The sequence below is a fragment of the Mustela nivalis genome (assembly GCF_964662115.1).
Source record: "Mustela nivalis genome assembly, chromosome: 12".
Lineage (NCBI taxonomy): Eukaryota > Metazoa > Chordata > Mammalia > Carnivora > Mustelidae > Mustela > Mustela nivalis.
The window spans coordinates 10,601,298-10,621,111 of NC_139031.1; the positions used below are offsets into that span (position 1 = coordinate 10,601,298).

The window sequence follows — 19,814 nt, forward strand, 5'->3', positions numbered from 1 at the left end:
ACAATGAGGCCATCATCCCAGCCCAGAGTGGTTTGGGACCCACACTGGGTACTAGGAGCAGTGGAGGGGATGGCAAGAACAGAGAAGGGTGCAAAAAGAATTGATAGGGCATGGAAGAAGTATAAAAGAAAGAGGGAAATGAAAAGAACAGTACCCAAACTTTACAGGTTCTCACCACTCATGGGCTTGTCCACACATAATGATTATTGACACTGTTAACTTGAGACGGACCAGCCTTTGTCCAGAGCTTTCCAAAGCATGGTCTTCAGGACTTTTCGCAGCTTGGGGCTGCTTAGCACCAGGATGCTGGAGTGCAAACAGATGCTTGCATAGGTCACCACTTCCCAGGCCCAGTACCAGTGACCCAGGACCAGTATCAGTGAAGACTGATTTTCATAGCAACAACAATCAGAAACAGGAAATATGATGTATAAAAGACAAGGAAGAAAACAAGTGACTTTCGGGGCCATGGTGTGAGCCTGGGTACTAGGATCACATGCTCCCAGTCTACGTTCCCTCATCCGCCCCAAGTGCTGGTACAGTGAGAACATGAACAAGAGCATGGACACCAAGAATAGGAAGAATGGGATCAACCATGTAAGCACTGTATGAGGTAGAACAAGAGACCAATAGAAGGGCTGTACTGTCAGCCAGGGTGCTGTTTCCTTGGGAACTCTGGGGGGTAAGAATCTGCATAAAAATTCTCATTCCAGTGGCTGATGAGATGACTCTCAGGCCAGCTAAGACCAGAGAGCCCAGCAGCAGCCTGGGCATTGACGGAGAAATCCTTCACTTCAGGCAGAAGAAGACAGGGTAGGAGAAGAGAGTGATCTTCACACAGTAGAAGACGGCAAGCCACACAGTGAGCCAGGAAGTGAGAGTACTGATGAAGTTCCAGGGGATCTGGTAATAGTCTATTTCAGAGAAGGTCAAGAGGTTGTTCAAGATGGCTACCCCATACAGGCAGAACTGGGAGGCGGCCAGGGAGGCCACAATCATGTCACCTGCAGGAAGCACCCACATGACACTCACTCCATGCCCAGCACAATAACCATGAAGCCATTCTGCAACATCGCAATCATCAACTCCAGGAAGAAGATGACCATGAAGATCAATGCAGGTGAGGAGGACATCATCTCCAGGAGGCTCTGCTCACACTGGGACACTGGGATACATCCACAAGGAAAAGTGGCCTCTCTGGCTAGGCCACTCTGTTGAGACCAGAGATCCAAAAAGCTCTCTCCCTGGATTCATACAAAAGCCCAGCTACTAGTAAATACCTCCAATCCCGCAGAATTTGAAAAGAAGATCCCTGTGATCTCTCTTGGCATGCAAATCACTCCCAGCTCAATGATCCACTGTCTATATTTGCCTATCCTGTTGCCTGCTTCTTCTTTTTTTTTTTATTTTTTCAATTTATTTATTTTCAGAAAAATAGTATTATTTTTTCACCACACCCAGTGCTCCATGCAATCTGTGCCCTCTATAATACCCACCACCTGGTACCCCATCCTCCCACACCCCCGCCACTTCTAACCCCTCAGATTGTTTTTCAGAATCCATAGTCTCTCATGATTCACCTCCCCTTCCAATTTACCCCAACTCCCTTCTCCTCTCTAACACCCCTTGTCCTCCATGATATTTGTTATGCTCCACCTGCTTCTTACCAGAGCCAGGGAAAGGGATATGTTAACAGAAGAGAGGCTGCATGAGTGATTGAAAATACTCATATTTTGTACTTTATTTATTAACCATACTATTTTTTTTCCTGACTTTTCTTTAAAAGATGTCCTTATCCTTGTTTGGCTCCCCTAGCCCCAAACCTTCCTGGATCCTTCATGTCCCAGTTTAATATTTTATTCACTAGTCTGTACACATTACAATAAGGCCCATCTCTTGAATGGGTAAAGTAAAAAGTCATCCATATGCACAAGCACCAGGAAAAGGCTCATTTTCTCCTCCACTGACTGCTCATGCTGCCTAAAATGTCACTGGCAGGCTCCATATTGAAATTTGAGGAGTCTCCAGTTAAAATGTGAATTTCCCTAATATTAACATCAAATCTGTTAGCCATTAATGCCTTAACTTCAGTGTGCTTAGCAAACAGAAATTACTCCCTTCCCAAGAAGGCTCTGAGGAAATGAGAGTAGGTAAGTCATGAGAAGGGAAAAACAGAGAAGGGAAACTGGGAGACCAGATCCAGAGTGGACATACAACTGAAGCCAGGGAACCAAGAACTGGGATGACAAGAGGAGCTCTGAGCAAGCCCATGGGGTGGGGGTGGCACAATAAGAGAATAGCAACCAACCTGTTAGAACACCTTGCCGTTGAAAGTGGAAAGAAAGAGGAAGGTAGAAGGAAGCAGAAGTGCAGGAAGAAAAACAGGGAAGGGAGTCTCCTCTTCCACTATCAAAGATCCTGGAGTCATAGTCCTCTCCAAAGCCACTCACAAATAAAGGCTTCTCTCCCACTCAGTATGGTCTCACTCAAAACTCCACAGTGAGAGGTCTATTGTGAATGGTGAAAGAGAATAAAAACAAGAATAAACATTTATAGAAACCTCAGGAAAAAGAGTTTGTTTGTTTTTAAAGATTTTATTTGACAGAGAGAGAGACAGCAAGAGAGGGAATACAAAGCAGCAAGAGTTGGAGATGGAAAGGCAGGATTCCTGCTGGGCAGGAAGCCCGATGTGGGGCTCAATCCCAGGGCCTGAGCTGAAGGCAGATGGTCAACAACTGAGCCTCCCAGGTGCCCCAGGAAAAAGTGGTTTTGGTTACCTCTCAAACATGACATTTGGTTGAAGAACTGCTTCACTTTTCTCAAAAGATTACCAAAGAGCAGATAACCCACTCTGATCTTTGGTTTAAAACTCAGCTTCCGTGACTTGATTTAGTTCTTCCCATGTTTTCCCCTGCCTTCTCCTTGAAGATAGCAGCAGTGAGTGGCTCCTGCAAGTTTCACAATATTTTGGCTCTTCTTGTAATCCTTTTGGTGAAAGGCCAGCTTCATGATGTCATCAAGAAGCAAGTTGAGGCCATGGCACACACGCCCTGTTGCCATCACATGTAACCAAGTATCCCCGGTGTGCTCAAAGGCAACCTCGTGACTTACACGGTCATCAAAGCAAATACTTTGCTGGAAATGGTTTTCCCGGGACTCTTCCTTTTCTATGGTTGATAGCTCTTCAAGTGTTTTCTTTTGTTTCCACACTCCTCCGTAAGCAGGGTGAAAGAGTACTCTTCCATGGGCACCAGTTCATCCATCTCTCAGTGCGTCACTAGATGTGAGCCTTAGAGAGGTCCCATGCCCTATGCATAATCTGCCTCCAAAAGAGGCCATAAACAGGACAACCCATTTCATTGTTTTTGAGACTCCTTCCAATATACACCACCAATCTAAATACCATGTGTTTCTCACCACAGTTTGGGGCATGTTTCTGTTTTCTAAAGGTGTCTCATGGTTGAAAATAAAACTGATAAATCCTTTTGTAGCACAACTGTCAAAAAAATTTTTAGCATGATGCCTGAGTCGCCTGTGAAATTTTGCTGGTGTCAACACATAACAGCAGAAGGTCAGATTCAAGTGGATAATTCTGAAGAGACCTACCTGCACTCCCTTCATTTTGACTTTTTTGGCTTCTGTTCACGAGGGAGTTTCTTTTATTTTTCTCTTATTACATTAGAAAACACACTGGGTCACTTTAGTGACATGTAAAAATACATATTTCATTTAACAGCATTTGTAAATCCTTGTGTCCATTCCCAATTGGACCTATGAGTGACCTGCAGTGTACAAATACTTCCATATTCTTCCATGGTTTCATCAGGTAATTGATGGTCTGTGCCAGGGAAAGGTAGAGGAGGAAGGAAATAACAATGTTTTTAAAGGCTACACTGGGCATAAACATGAAGCTAAATTATGCACTAATTTAATATGATTTCCTGGCAGAATAAGTTCAAAATATTCTTCTGGCCCTACAGACCTTCTCTCATCATATATTCATGTAAATAATTTTGAATAAAACACTGAATTTATTAGAAACCCAGTATAAAATAGGGGCACCTGGGTGGCTCAGTGGGTTAAAGCCTCTGACTTCAGCTCAGGTCATGATCCCAGGGTCCTGGGATGAGCCCGCATGCATCAGGCTCTCTGCTCAGCAGGGAGCCTATTTCCTCCTCTCTCTGCCTGCCTCTCCACCTACTTGTGATCTCTGTCAATAAATAAAATCTTAAAAAAAAAAAAAAAAGAATTCCAGTATAAAATAGAATTGTAGCTTTCTAAAAGTAAACTTGAGTTTACAATATCCTTGTTTTTCAAAATGTATAAGCATAGTTAAATATTGCCTAATATTCAGGTAGATTGATGTATTTTCCTTTTAGCTAAAGAAAATAGCATTTTAAAGTTATTTTTGCAATGATAAAATTTGTTTGCAAGGAGGTCCAGAGTCTAATTTTATTCTAATTCCAAAAATTTTAGATTAGTTTTTTTTTTTCTTTCTCTGACTTGGACCATCTGAGCAATGGAGAGCAATAAAACTAATTTCTAAAGGAATAAATCAATGCTCCTTCCATAATGCCATAAACTTTACTCAAATGTCTAACATTTGGTAGAAGGATAAATCATGTTCAACTCCTAAATCAGCAGTTTACAAACCATGCCTTAAAGGAAGTTCTCATGGTAGAGATGGCACAAGATGAGAACTAAAGAAGCGCAACCACGGGCACCCACTTCCTTTTCAAACAGAGCAGCTTTGGGGTGCCTGGGTGGCTCAGTCAGTTAGCCTCTGACTCGATTTCAGCTCAGGTCATGATCTCAGGGTCATGGACAGAGTCTGCTTGTCCCTCCCCCACCTTGTGCATGCAGGCTTGCTCTTTCTCTCTCTCTCTCTCTCTCTCTCAAATAAATAAATCTTAAAAAACAAAACAGAGTAGCTTTGCTCATATCTAGTTTATATACATATATATATACATACATATACATATACATATATTTGTGTAAGGTCTCAGTTAAAGACAGGACTGTACCACAGAAAGCAAATTTGGAGCTGATGTCCCAAATCGAAAGTCAAAGAGGGAAAGAGATTGAATCCCTACATATTCTTTCACCCTCTCCCCAAAACTCTTCTAAAATGACTATACAGAGATTTTTAGAAAATATTTTTCAAGCCTTCAATCTACAATAACAGAATGAGGGAAAGAAAAAAAAAAAATAGGGGGAAGCTGGAAAGTAGATGGACAAGTAGCCAAAAATATAGCTGATCTGAGAAAACTAAAGCCTATGCAAGCAGAAGGAAAAGTCAAGAACTAACCTGACTTTTACTCAGGATTTTCAGTACCAGGCACCTCTGGAGAAAAGTTGCTAAACATTGGTTATAAGTCAGTTTAAGATTCAGATTCCTAGATCACTTCCTCCCTTTTGTATAACTAGGCAACCACTCTTTCTCAGCCTTAGGGAAAGACTGGAGGTTATTCCCTGGAGATGATAAAACAGGGTCTCTGAGCTGGGTGAACACCAAACACATCTGAGGTAAGGGTACACTGAAAATGACAAATTAAGTAAATTAATATCTTTCCCTCACTTGGGTTCCAAGAACACTGGCACCCAGGCCTTCAGCTTCCAGGCATGAAATGAGTGTAGACTTTTCAAAGAATCCAAGCATTCCAAGAAAAAGATGTAAAGACACTATCAGAGATTCCTCAGATAATTAGCCCTGCCAGCATTCTACAGTGAAGCCTGGGGTCAACAATCTCATTCACAAGTTCACAGCTTCCAGTCAGTCCTCCATCCCTTATTCAACACAAACAGAAAACAAGGAGTTTGGAGTATCTGAGAAAAGGTGGAAGATAAAATGAAAACAAAGCAAAAAAAGAGCTACTTGTGGGAAATTCATCAATGCAAGGAGAAAAAAAACTTTTCTCACCAAAATTGACATTCTCAGAGAGTTCACAGTATCCAAAACAACCAAATAAAATAATAAGATTTTATTAAAAGAAAACATTCAAAACTTTTAAAAATTTCACTCAAATTAAAAACATGATTAGCTAAAATTAAAAACTCAATATAAGAGACAGAAGATAAAACTTACGAAGTATTTCAAAAAGGAGAGCCAAAAAACTCCACAAAACCATAGGTAGAAAACAACAACACTAATCCAGGATATCGAATATCCAACTAAAAAGATTCTAAAAGGAGAAAAATAATAAATGAAGGGGGAAATCCCACCAACAAAATAACTGAAGAACTAAAAGACATAATTTTTTCTTTTAAAAGGGCCTTCCAAGTATCTGGGCCATCATAAAGTTTCAGAATATTGAGCATAAATTGAGGATCCCACAAGCTTCTCAAGAGGACAAGAAGTGAAGAGGATACTATATTCAAAATATTAATAATTTGAGTATTTTTTAGACTTTTTAAAGGTAACTTTAGAAGCTAAAAAGACACTGCAACAATCATCTCTGATCTAGAATTTTCTATCTGGGTACTCAAGTTCAAGGGCAAAATAGTCTTTTCAGACAATCTTAGTCTCAAAACAGTTTACTTTCTATCTAATCTTTCTCTTTTTTCTTAAGAAAAAAAATTAGAAAAGACAACAAGGAGAGAGCTAGAAGCAAATGTAACCAAATTATTCCTCCTTGGTTTTTGTAAATAGCAGTACTTCCTAGAAGCATGGATTCATTTTCCTCTTGCAATTAAGTATTGGACTGCTATCCTCCATAAACAGGAATTATAATGATCTAATATTACTCATAATCTTATTAAAATCTTCCAAGTATGTGTTTCTCATAATCATTTGGAGAAAGAAAGGGCAGAAGTCAATATATGAGTCATGTTTCTAGAATGGCTTAATCATTCTGCTAAAAAAAAAATCATAATCTAAGATTTTCCATTGTTGAAATGGTGATTGTTCTCCTAACTTTTTTTTCTCTTCACACCCCTCCATCTTGTCCCTCCTGGGATCCTCAAACAGCCCCCATCCACCATTCATCATACACCTCTCTGGAGGCATAGGGGGTGAAGGAAGCATGAGACAGGAGGGAGTGCTGGTGATAGCATATTATGGAACACTTCCTAGGATGAGGCCAAAATGTGCTGACCATGCTTAATGGTGTGACAGTCCTGGGAACTGGGGGATAAAATAAAGGGGCAAAAGAAGAACACAGCATCCACTGTTTTCCCACCATGATGTGGGAGCTTAAGTGTCTCCTCTTAAACTCAATAAAGGAGTTTAAAAATGCATTCCCAATCATCCAGTGACTCCTAACAAGCCCCTCAGAGAGCTCCCATCATTTTGTCTGCATGTGCAGAAATGAAAGCAATAGAGGGACTTCAGTGGGCTGCAGTGGTCAAGTTTCCAACTGGGTAACCCAAGGGAAGAATTGCAGAATGGCTGCAGGAACACTGGGTGAGGGAGTGTGAACGCAGTAGGGACTGGGTACTGGGCTCCCAGGTAGGTAGCTTGGTAGACTCGTTCATTTTTCCCCATCAGACCATAGTAATAAAAGTCAGAGGAGAGTTTTGTTTGTTTGTTTGTTTTTTAATCACAAGGCATTAAGTAGGGAGCTCTAGGAAAGAAATACAATCTCAAATTGAACCAACATTCACTGAAAACCTAATTGTGGCTGGCATTTTGCTAAGCACATTTGCATACATCATTTTCTCATTTAATCTTATTCCTGCCATATGTGCTCCAGATTTCACTCTTTAGTACTAGATACACTGTCTATACCTCTGTGTTTTTCCTCAGGAAAATACAATGAAGCTGTTGCCACTCTGCCTTTGCCCTGAACGGAAGACTGGGATGCCACATGCCACATGTGACCCAGCGCCTGGTGGGACCAAAAGAAACCAGCTTTATCTCCTTGCTGCTTCTCAGTAACCGAGTCTCAAATTTCGGAACCAAGATTGCTGTTTGGAGTAATGAACAAGTGTCTTCTTATATTCCTGTTTCTCCTCTTCCCCATAGTATTTCTTATCTACCACCAGGGGACAATGCGTAAAGACACCCAAGCAGACAAACATTAGAGAATCTGAGAAAATATCATGATATTCCCAAGAAAGCTATAAAAACACGATTTTTGTCGTAACATTCTATGAATTCATATTCATTTAGAGCTGGTTTGTTGTAAAGGGCATATGATGTAGATTTGGAAGCCCTGGGGTTGGGTTTTATTTCTGTCACTTTCTCAACCTATAACCTATGATTATAGGTCTTTTCCACCTGGGTGTGTACGACTGCAGTCATAAATACTTGCAACTCTGTGAACGTTAGATGAGGCAATATATATAAAAATATTTGTGTCCATGGCTAAGCTCTATATAATACTGATTGAGAAAAAGAGCAACAGCCCAGGAAAGAGAATGGAGACAAAGCAAAAGAAACACAAAGCAAACTCCGTGCTATCAGTCTATTGGTTTCCTTTTCTGAAGGGAAACTTATTCCCATGACATTCCTGCTCCAGAGTCTTTTCCTCGTTTACAAAAAATTGCCTTTTCTATTCCTTACTTATGAACAAATCTCAACTCTTTTCATGGCTTCTCTGTAATTTTTTGGAATCCTGCTTCTTTTTCTTAGGATATAAAGCAGTAGTACCTGCTGCATCTGAAGCTTTTGAAAGGGGTCTTGCTCGTGGAAAGGGCACCAAAACTTAGACTAAATGTCCTTCAAATTTCCTGCCAGCCTGAGAGCCCACATCTCTAACCCTTCTTTCTTGTTCCCAGTCACTCTTTGGGAACCTCTACCTCTTTTTTCTCATCAGTCTCTTTGGGAACAAGTCCAACTTCACTAGCTCTCCAAGAAACACCTTCAAGGTACTCATAATTTTCAACATGCACAATGAAGATACTTCATTATTTAAAAAAATCAACCTAATAGTTTCTGATATTTTACTCCTATTCTGAACTTGACATTTTGGCAAGTAGTGGCATCCCCACCAGCAGGACGTCCCACCAGAGATCATATCTTACAGTAGAAATTGTGAGGTACATTATAGCAGAGGAGTCACACTCACTGAGGACAACCTCTGTGGAAGAGGAAGACGGGCTCTTTGATATCATGAATGTGCCACCTACCTTAGATGGACAGGTAAAAATGACCCACCTCAGAGGAGGGCTGCATTCCCAGAGACAGAAAGGAGGGCATGACTCTGAGCTTTCCGTCAATCGAAACCTGCTCTGACCCAGGTCTGGAAAACACCTGGAAAAAAGAAGAAATTTGGAACAGAAATAGGCATCATCTAGAGAAGCCCTGCTTCATGCCCCTGATGACATGTGAGAGTACCTTGGTTGAAATGACTTGAGGATTTATCTTTCCCTGAAGAACTGTTCTGACATGTGCATAAGGAAGCATATATAAGGATATTCTTTGCTGCTCTGTTTATAATAGCCAAAATCCAGAGGGGAACAAAGCATAAATACCCTCAGATCAGCGGTTCTTAATGAGGACAGTGTAACCCTCTCTGAAAGATACTTAGAAAATTTATGTGGGTATTTAGATTTGTACCATCTTTGGGATTACATTGGTGGGCATTTATTGGTGGGAGGCCATGATCTATCCTGCACGGTGAAGAATTTTCCCAGCCAGCAAGAACTTTGGGTGTCCTGCCAGATAGCCCTGTAGGTAAAGAACATCTGAGCCAAAAAGTAATTTTTGCACAGCCTTAATATGCAATGAGTCTTTTAAGAATGGAACAACCAAATAAACTGACACATCGGAATTTTGTGAAGTTTGAATCTTTGCCACAAGTTGTTCATCATCTCAGAGAAATCCTGAAATCGATAGCAACATCATCCCAAGTATTTAAATCAGCAACAAACACACCTAAATCTGTCTTCATGTGGGGCTGTAGCCATCCCTTAAATCCACACTTGGTGCAGGCATCTGTCTACTTTATGATGTCATATGTGGCAACGTGCATGAGTCATTTATACATCAAAATAACATATTCGCATATTATAAATTGCTCTTCTTTATATCATTATACTGCACTTAAAGGAATGTATAGATTTTAAGTCATATTTTAAGTAAGCCATTTATGAATTTCATTTCAGGATAATATAGGAGATATTTCTCAATATTTTATAAAAAAGGGGGCATTGATTCAGATGGAGTATCTTTAATTATACAAAGTGATACATTATACTATGGAATAATCTGCAAGAGTTAAAGGATTAGCTAAATCTATATAAACTGATACGGAGAAATATCTAAGACAGTTAAGTGAAGGAAACTATTTCAGGGAAACATATATAGCATATATAGGTAATACCAATTTATACAAAGATATACACACAAAATCATAAAATCATATATGATGATAAACATGTATAGAGAGAAAGATGCATGGAAGAAACATCTGAAAGTTTACAAAATGAGCCAGTAACAAGGGGGTAAATCAGGAATGGTAGTCAAGGTGGGTTTCCATTTTATTTGTAATGCTTGAGTGTACACAGAGAATGAATGCAGACATCTGCAACATAACTACAAATTGCTAAAATAAAAATTTTGTAAAGAATTGCCGGGGGAGAAAAGCTCTAGCCATGTTCTCACAGCTGTCACTCCTATGTTCCTTGCCTGAATTTTGGTGTGGCCCTGTGCAGCAGTAGCATCTCCTGCTAGAGGGACCTCCCAGGTGCCAGGGCTCTCTGACCCCCTTCTGCAGTGCACTGACCCCCTCAGCTTTGGTTGGCCATACCTGGATTCCTGCATTCTTCTGCACAAGAGATAGGAAAGCTATGACTTGGGTCTCACCTTTTATTTTTTTTTATTTTTATTTTTTAAAGATTTTATTTATTTATCAGAGGGGGGTGGAGAGCGAGCACAGGCAGACAGAACGGCAGGCAGAGACAGAGGGAGAAGCAGGCTCCCGGCTGAGCAAGGAGCCCAATGTGGGACTCGATCCCAGGATGCTGGGATCATGACCCGAGCCGAAGGCAGCCGCTTAACCAACTGAGCCACCCAGGCGTCCCAGGGTCTCACCTTTTTTTTTTTTTTTAAGATTTTATTTATTTATTTGACTGAGAGAGAGATCACAAATAGGCAGAGAGACAGACAGAGAGACAGATGAGGAGAAGCAGGCTCCCTGCTGAGCAGAGAGCCCCATGCGGGACTCGATCCCAGGCCCCTGGGATCATGACCAGAGCCAAAGGTAGAGGCTTAACCCACTGAGGCACCCAGGCGCCCCGGGTCTCACCTTTTAATCAAAGGTTTGCCACTCTAGGGAATGGCACTGCATTATCACCATTAGCCATCAGGAATGTCCTACACCTTCACCCAGTATAGAAAAGCCAATTTCATGCAGCCATTGAGGTAGGACTGAGTCAGACTGGGCTCCCTCCTGCTGCACCAGACCAAGGCTGGATTAAGCATTAGGACACCCCAGACACAGAACAAGAAGGGGCAGGAGCATCAGAGGAGGATTGGGAGGAAGTCCTGAGCCTTCTTTCATCACGGCAGGGTAGAGGGCTTGATGCACTCCAAAGAAGCAGGCACTTATCCCACAATCCCACGTGACTGAATCAGAAGGATCTTGTGGTGGGGGGTTATGGTCAGCAAAAACTGCCCCCCTCCAAAGTTCATTGGGCCCACTCTCAATAGTAAGTACAACAAAAAATTCTGGAACTTACCTTCTGATGAGGCACTCAATAGAGCAGTACATTCACATAGCCCAGTTTGGAAGATGTTCTTAACAGAAAAAAAAACATTTGTCTATAGTAGTAACAGCTATTTCCCCAGGTTGCAACAGCCTGGGGGTCAAATGAAACATCTCAATGGCACTAGGTTCTATGTGTCCTGCCAGTCTGGTCTGTGCATTTCCACTCCCCCTCCCCCCATGGGCCTCCCCGCCCCCACACAGCTGTGCAGGGTTCTGCTCCCGCAGCTGTCAGACTCCCCGCTGTTGCTGTCCATCCTGGCCACTGGTCCGCCTGCCCATGTCCTCAGATCACCACCTGTATCCTGCGGCCCCCACACTTAGAGGAGCAGCCCCACCTCCAAGGAACATGTTCTTTCCCTCAACCTCAGAAAGTCAAGCCTTTAAGTTTTCAATTGCACAGAAATTCGTTCCCCTCGGGAGACATGCTTTAGACAGGCAGCTCTGCGCCAGGATGGCCGAAGAAGCCTCCTTGATGACAAGAGCAGTGTGCTGTGACAGCCGACACAAGATCTGGAGACGTGTGCAGAATGAAGACACCACTACCACTTTCCTACGTGGCAATGTTAACGAACTGTATTCAGACTTAAATACAGTCTTATTTCTTTAGGATTGCCTTATCTCCAGCCTCTTCCATGATTCTGAAATTATGCTGGATTGATTCTGACCTTGTTTCTGGGACCTAATAGTATTCACAGAACTGAAGATCTTACTAAAAGAGGGGCCTTTAGGAGATCATGTGGTCCCGCCCATTCAGGGAAGATCTTATCACCCCTACTCGAAGCCCCGGAGAGCTCAAAAGACTTGGCAAGGGTGTTGTAGCTAGTAAAGGATGGGGGATCAAAGACAGAAGGAAGCTGTGATTACCCAATTAAATCAGGACATTTTTCACATGATTGCATGTGAGTGTATCCACGGTTCTTGGTATCAAACTCTCAACTCCCTAAGGACCAAGACTTTCTGGATAATAATTATGCTTGTTCCCCGCTATTCCCACAGACTAGTTACAATTCCATGCTTCCACAAGATTCAGTGATAAACGTGACAATAGTCACAGTAATGACAAAATTAATGCCATTTTTCTGTTAATCTATTGGTTTTCACTTTGGTTCTGAGAATTGCAAAATGACAGCAAGAGGTGTATTTCAAGCTGGAAAATTGATAAAGGAAGAGGGAACCACAACAAATCCTCACCAGGAAATGAAAGACAAGTGAAGAACTGAGTAAACTTGTATCTCTTCCAAACAAATACCACCTTTGGGCAAAAAGCCAGACCCACAGGGAGGACTTTGAAGATCCTGGCACCCAGAGAGAGAGCCGGAGAGCAAAGGCAAGGCTGACAGTGACCTTTATTTTCAGTCAAGCTAGACTGTGGAGAGATATAAAGCAAAACCTACATCACAGGGCAAGAGCACAGAGCAAAACATGGGGCTTAGAAGAGGAGAAGGTAGGAATAGAACACATTAAATAGAGAAAAAGAAAAATATCAGCATAGTTGAAATTTTCAACTGTTTCATTCTCTTACCAAGCAGCAGAGCAAACAAAAAGATTGACCTGATCATGGGGGACTGTCCTTGGCATCCTACACTTCCAAGAAAACCAAGAATCTGAGTCTAAAAGCCCCACATAATGACTTAGTTTCTATGGGGAGAGAGAAGAATGCCACATCCCATGTGGTACTTCACTGCCGATCTTCACAAATGTCCCCTTCAAGTATCCGGGCCATTTTTCGTCAACGTTCTACTCTGGAAGGCACCTGCCATGTCATGATTTCTTCTCTTATCCTCTTTCAGACTAGTTTCTGCCTGTCCTCTCTGGTTCCCTGCCTCTCACCAGCCACTAACAACTCCTTTTCCCACTCTCCCCAGCCACACACCCCACTCCACCACACAAAATCCTGGTTAACCATTCCAGTTCAAGCTGCAATTCTGCACCCAACTCTGATGGGTGGGCTTCCCCCCCCCCCCGCACCACAAAAGTCTGTAACAGCTAGGGGGTCTTTCCATTCAATTTTGACACTATCTACCCAGAAATAGTGTCAGATCCCACAGGTTACTCACTCAGTCCCACAAGACTGTCCCCCACTTCAGATGCGAAAGCAAGTCCAAATTTTCACCTGTGCTCCTGACCGACTGGCTGTAAAATAGGAATTATCATGCCCCTCCTCAGAGGGTGCCTCAAAAAAACGAGGAAAAGGGTTTACTTACTAGATTATCAGTTTATTATAAAAGGATATAACTCAGGAACAGCCAGATGGAAGAGATGCATAGGGTAGGATATGTGGGAAGGGGCACAGAGCTTCCATATTGTCTCTGGACTTACCACTTTCTGGCATCTCCACTCATTCACCAACCTGGAAGCTCTCAAAGGCCTTCATTTTAATAAAATAAATTTTTATTTATTTTAAATTTTATTTTTAATGGGGGCCTCATTATACAGTCACGACTGAGTGAGTCATGGACCACTGGTGACTGACTCAACCTCCAGCAGGAGGTCAGGGTGGGACTGAAAGTTCTGACCCTCTTATCAGGGATTCCTTGCATTCCCCTAGCAACAAGCCCTTCCTCTGGTGAACTAGGAGCTTTCCAAAGTCACTCATTAACATGACAAAAGATACCTTCCCCACTCTCAGCACAGGATATTCTACTGTTTTTAAGAGTTCTGTGCCAGAAAAGGGCCTAAGACCAAATATATATTTCTTACCAGGTATGGCAATATCATACTGATTCATCATCATCTCTAAAGCATTTTCCAGAGACCAGAAATTCCTCCCAGCACACCTACTTCCATAGAAATATGGTTTTCCGAAATAAAAAATATGACTTTCACCAATATGAGTCTACATGAATTGGTGGACTTGCCTCACCTCCCCATCTAACTGGCCAACACACCCTATTACTCCATGAGTAAAATGTCACTCCATATCCCTTCCACTCCCTGCCCAAGTTTGAACTCTTATTATTTCTTACCTGTAGAGGCCACATTTAGGTAACAGGCGTGAGCACTGAAAACCTGACCAAGTGTACAAGGCAAAAGGGATCACAGCGACTCCCAGTTGAATGCAAACAGGCTCATGAAGGGACCACCTCGAAAGAGCCACCCTAACTGACCAATTACAACCAGGCACCTTTCCTAAGATTACCAAAAAAGAAGAAATTCTATACATCCCCTATACATCTGCCCTATAACTATGGCCCCTCACTACTGCCTCACAGACACAGCCTCTCCATTGGAGTCCTGCCCTCCACTTCCCAGAGGTATTATATTTAGTACTATCTCTTTAGTTCTGCCTTAGATGAATCTTTTACCACCTGTCCCACCGGCTTCCACCTGATCTGTCACCCCACATTTGGGGGCCCCCCATATGATTGGGAGATACACCACATTATCTGGACCATTATCTCTGCTTCCCTCCTCCTCTTGTACCTACAGTCTCTCCTCTGTTGTCCACCAGAGCTCAAACCCTCATCCGATCCTGTGCTCCCATGCTCAAAACTTTTGCTATCTATCATCAAGGCCAATTCTACCCTGCCTTGTAGAGTTTATCTCCCGTCTCTTCCTCTTCACACCAAGTAAGCCCATCACAACAGGAAGCCTGCCGTTTCCTGATCAAGCCATCTTCCCACTCTAAAGTCAAATGGTGGCTGCCTGCTTGGTATAAAACAATGTTTGCTGCACTATGGCTCTCGCCCTCGCGGGAACCCTCCAGAGCACTCTGCTTCAAGCCCTCCCATCTCTCCCAGGGGCTAAGACTGAGACCCCTAACTTGTCCCTGCTCTGCCCCCACCCCACACCAATCTGTTCTCTGCACACTAGAGCCAGTAGCCCCTTGAAGAGGTCAGGCTGAGCATGCATCTTCTTTGACTGACTCCTGCTAAGGGTGCCCCACTCACTCAAACGAAAAGCCAAAAAGTCTTTCAAATAGCTTAGAATGTTGCGTGTGTGCTGTTCCTTTCCCAGGACCTCTCTAATCCCCTTCTCCTGCTGCTTGCTCTGATCTGAAACACTGGTCTCCTCGCCTTTTGCTGAACCTCTGCACACATGTGTCCAGGGCCTTGAGCTGTTTTCTGCCTGGGTTGCTCTTCCCTCTAATCTGAATCTGTATGGCACATTGCTTCCTCTCCTTAAATTCTCTGCCCCAAACTCACCTCATCTATATTAAATAGAGACCACCTCACATAAACCTGACCCCCTTCCCTGTTTCAATTGTTCTCCCAGTATTTCTCACGAACTGAAAAACTCATTTATTTGTGAACTGCCTGGTTCCTCCCCCTGAGATGTAGACTCAGTGAGGACAGGTCTTTTTTTGTTTTCCCTGCTTACAGGTATATCCCAACACCTGGAACAGTGCCTCACTCACAGTAAAAGCTGATTACATTTTTGTGGGATGAATGAATAAACTGCTTTATTGAAGTCTTTCTACTTCATTCTACTTGTGGCCCAACACAAAGGCTACCTTTTCCTCAGACAGGATATTGTTCCTGTATCCACGTGGCTGTCCGCTTCCGCCTCCACCTGAGGGCTTATGAGAGCTGCCTTCCACTTGGGTGCACACCACACACACACACACGGAGGTACTCCCAAAAGGTAAATGAACCGCTTGCATGAGAGGAAGCCTAAGTCTCAGAGAGGTAAGAAAAACAGCCACACTCCTGCTCCTAGGAGGCAGAAATCCAAATTCTACTCCAAGTCAATCTGAATCCAAAAGCTCCAAAACCTCCTTTCCACTAACCCTCAATACCTCTCAGAAACAATTAGGAACTTTCTCCCTGCCCCAACCAGAAGAATTATTGGGACGTATAATTAAACAGGATCAAATTGAGGCTTTAGCAACAGAGAAACCGACACCACCTCAGTATCATCTTCAATAAAATCTGGGTATCTTTGGACTTTTGGACACTTTTTTAAGTGTCTTGAGCATTATTAAGTAAAAATAAATTCTGAGTTAAAAAATATTTTTAAGTAAATGAAACACCAAGTACAATAAGTACAAGTTTTGATTTTGGTATAATGAAACATGCTTCCAAAGAATTATTTAAAAAAAATAGAAACAGGAGAGGGAGGGAGGGGTAAGAAAGGCAAGAGAGGGAAAGAAAGAAGAAAAAGAGAAACACTGTTGCCATTCTTTCTTCATGGGTTCTCTGCCCAGCTTCAGGACAAGAGGACTGAAAGGGAGTAGAGAAGCATCTCTCTCCACCTTGTACCTGACGGAAGCACTGCAAATAATGACTGTCCTCTCCTCCAGCCAGCGCTTCCTAGGCAACTTGGATCCTACTTTCTCACTTCAGTTCTGGATTCGCAAGAACTGAGCTGAAGCAAGAAGGTAGGACAAGGCCTCATCAGGCCATGCCGAACTCCTACCTCCCTCCTTCCCTCCCTTCCTGCCTGGACCTTCACTGCTGGGATGACACGGTCAAGCTCCGAAAGCTACTTTCTAGCCTAGAGCCTACCCATTTTCATAATAATGAAAATCATTCTTTCAGATTATGTCGATCATTATTCCCATGCTATTCTAAGAGTTTATAAGGGGTAAATTACCTATTGATAGCATACCTAAAGATACAGATGCAGATACCTACTTCTCCTCACCAGGTGGCGCTCAGATTTTATGACCCTTGGCCTGGATACTTCCCCAGCTAGGGGATATATTTGGAGAAGTGTACATTAATTTCTTAACAGAGGTGGTTGTAGCTGTATGTTCAAACATGCATTTTCTGTGTGTATACATTTATAACAGTAACTTTCTAACTGGAACTTCAAAAAAAGCATGGATTGCCCTATTAGAATCTCTTTTATTAAAAACTTATTCAAAGCAAAATTTGAAAGGAATCAAATATGGCCAATTAATAAGGTCCATACTTATTAAATACTTCTTTTATAAGACAACAAGGTAGTATTACCTCTGGCCCACAGGACCAGTAGCTTAAAACTGAAAGTGTGGGTTATACCAATCTACATTCCAGCCCTCTCTAGAGGTTAGTTTCCCAGAACTTCCAGCCTAGGCTAGCAATAAAATTGTAAGTTTTTCAAATAAACTTTGTTGTCCCAATCCGGAAGACAAAGCTGACAGTTTGTTTCAGCCCTTTCCTCTCTCATACTAGCTAAACAAAAATTGACTTTACAACATAGGTAGTCTACCACTCCCTGTTCTCTTCCTGTGGTCTAAGGAGTAAACATTTCAACAAGGACCAAGCTCTCACTCTTCTCCTGGGGGATTCTGGTATTTAACACTTGTCTCAACTTGTTCTTATTAAATTTCTGAGGAGCCCCAGTTCACTGAGACACATTTGTTCTCTCCCTCCCTTCTACCTGCCTAAGCATTAATGGAGCGTATTAACTTCTCAGGGTAGCAATATTATCTTCTGAGGCAGTCAAGCAAACAAGTTAAGGTAGAAGCACAAGGAATTCTCAAGAGACACACACAAATATTAGTATAAGGAATTCTGAGTCACAGCCCCTTTACTACTGACCACTCCATAACTGGAGTGTCACTATTCTAGAAATCAATGAAATAACAGGACAGACCGCAAATTGGTTTTATTTTCACTCTGGAATGAGACCAGTTAAGCCTGGAGGTGGGGGCAGAGCACCTGGGTGGCTCAGTGAGTTAAGTGTCTACCTTGGGCTAGGGTCATGATCCCAGGGTCCTGGAATCCAGTCCCACACAGGGCACCACGCTTAGAAGGGAGTCTGCTTCTCCCTCTGCCACTCCCCCACCCTCCCAAGCTTGTGCTTTCTCTCTCTCTCTCTCACTCTCTTTCTCTTGAAAATAAATAAATAAAATATTTTTAAAAATAAAGAATTAGAAAAAGAATGGGGGATGAGGAAGATGTTGAGGGAAAGCCCATATCTAAATATGCACTCGGATGGAAGGCAGAACCCCAAGTGAGTTCCCACTTCACACCACCATGTATCTCCCATCAGCACCAGAAAGAGCCCCATCTTTTTTGTGGCTGCTACCACTCATCCTCCATCTTGAGTTTCCTCTCTTCTGGGGCCCATGCTAGAATGGGGCGCAAGCTCATGGCTTTTTCACTACCTTCTTGCCTCTAAAACAAATAAAATGCTTGGGAGGATTCTAATATTGCAAAGGGAAACAGAAGCTTAAGAAAAACAAGAGCAGGCAGAATTGTAATATCTTCTAAAAGTGTTAGTGTCATATTTAGTCCCATAATGGCCTCATAATCTAAATGGATCAAGAGTAATTTCTCTTAGGTCTTGCTTTATTCTTCTCTTTCCTCTTCTTGAGGTCTGAGCTTCAAGCAAACATCCCTTATAATTTAGGGGCTGACACTACTTAGTCTCCTCCTTCCTTCAGCAGACTTATTATTCCCTGATTCTCCAAATCTATCTTGCAAATAACCCTGTACAGGAGGACACAAAAAGGAAAGCAGAAGCATCTGCTTGCATCCTTTATCCTGTTGGTACCCATCTCATCCACAGTACTGTAGATGCTTAGGACCAACACCTATTACCACTTCCCCCATCTTTTAGAGGAGGAAGCTGAGATTCAAGACAGGTGATTTCCCCAAGGTCACATAGCTATTCAGTCACAACAGTAGGACTTTCTAATTGATATTTTTGCTCCTGAAATCTTCAGAAAAAAAAAATCCAAATGGCCTCAAAACAGTCCTACTCCTGGTATGAAGAGTTCCAACTACTTAAATCAGGTGCTTTCCTCTTATCAAAGTGACATGGGAGGTGGGAGGGACAGACAAAGGGACAGGGGAGCAGGAGGGCAATAACCAGGCAGTGGCATTGCTCACAGGCTACCTCTGTATAGATTTAATCAATTTAGGAATCATGGGGCTAGCAAGAAATCTCCTTTAAATACAGAATTACCAGGCGCCTAGGTGGCTCAATCATTAAGCAGCTGCCTTCAGCTCAGGTAAGATCCCAGGGTCCTGGGATTGAGCCCCACATTAGGCTCCCTGCTCAGCAAGAGGCCTGCTTCTCCCTCTCCCTCTCCCCCTGCTTGTGTTCCCTCTCTCTGAGGGTCTTTTTCTGTCAAATAAATCAAATCTTTTAAAAAAAATTTTAAATTTTTTAAAAACAACAATAGAATTGCCTTCTGGAAAGATCAAGCCTCTTTCAGAGATATCCAGACCAGTCAGCCACATAAACTCTGGGAGTCACCCTGTGTGACAGTTCAAGTGTAGAATGTTT

The 19,814-nt window shown here is 42.5% G+C and overlaps 1 pseudogene across 1 annotated transcript; it reads right to left on the reverse strand.

Moving 5' to 3' along the window:
* Nucleotides 1-215: 215 nt before the first annotated feature.
* LOC309844623 (taste receptor type 2 member 134-like) lies at nt 216-1,133 on the reverse strand (annotated as a pseudogene). Its single transcript has one exon. The product of its transcript is annotated as a taste receptor type 2 member 134-like (transcript).
* Nucleotides 1,134-19,814: the final 18,681 nt, after the last annotated feature.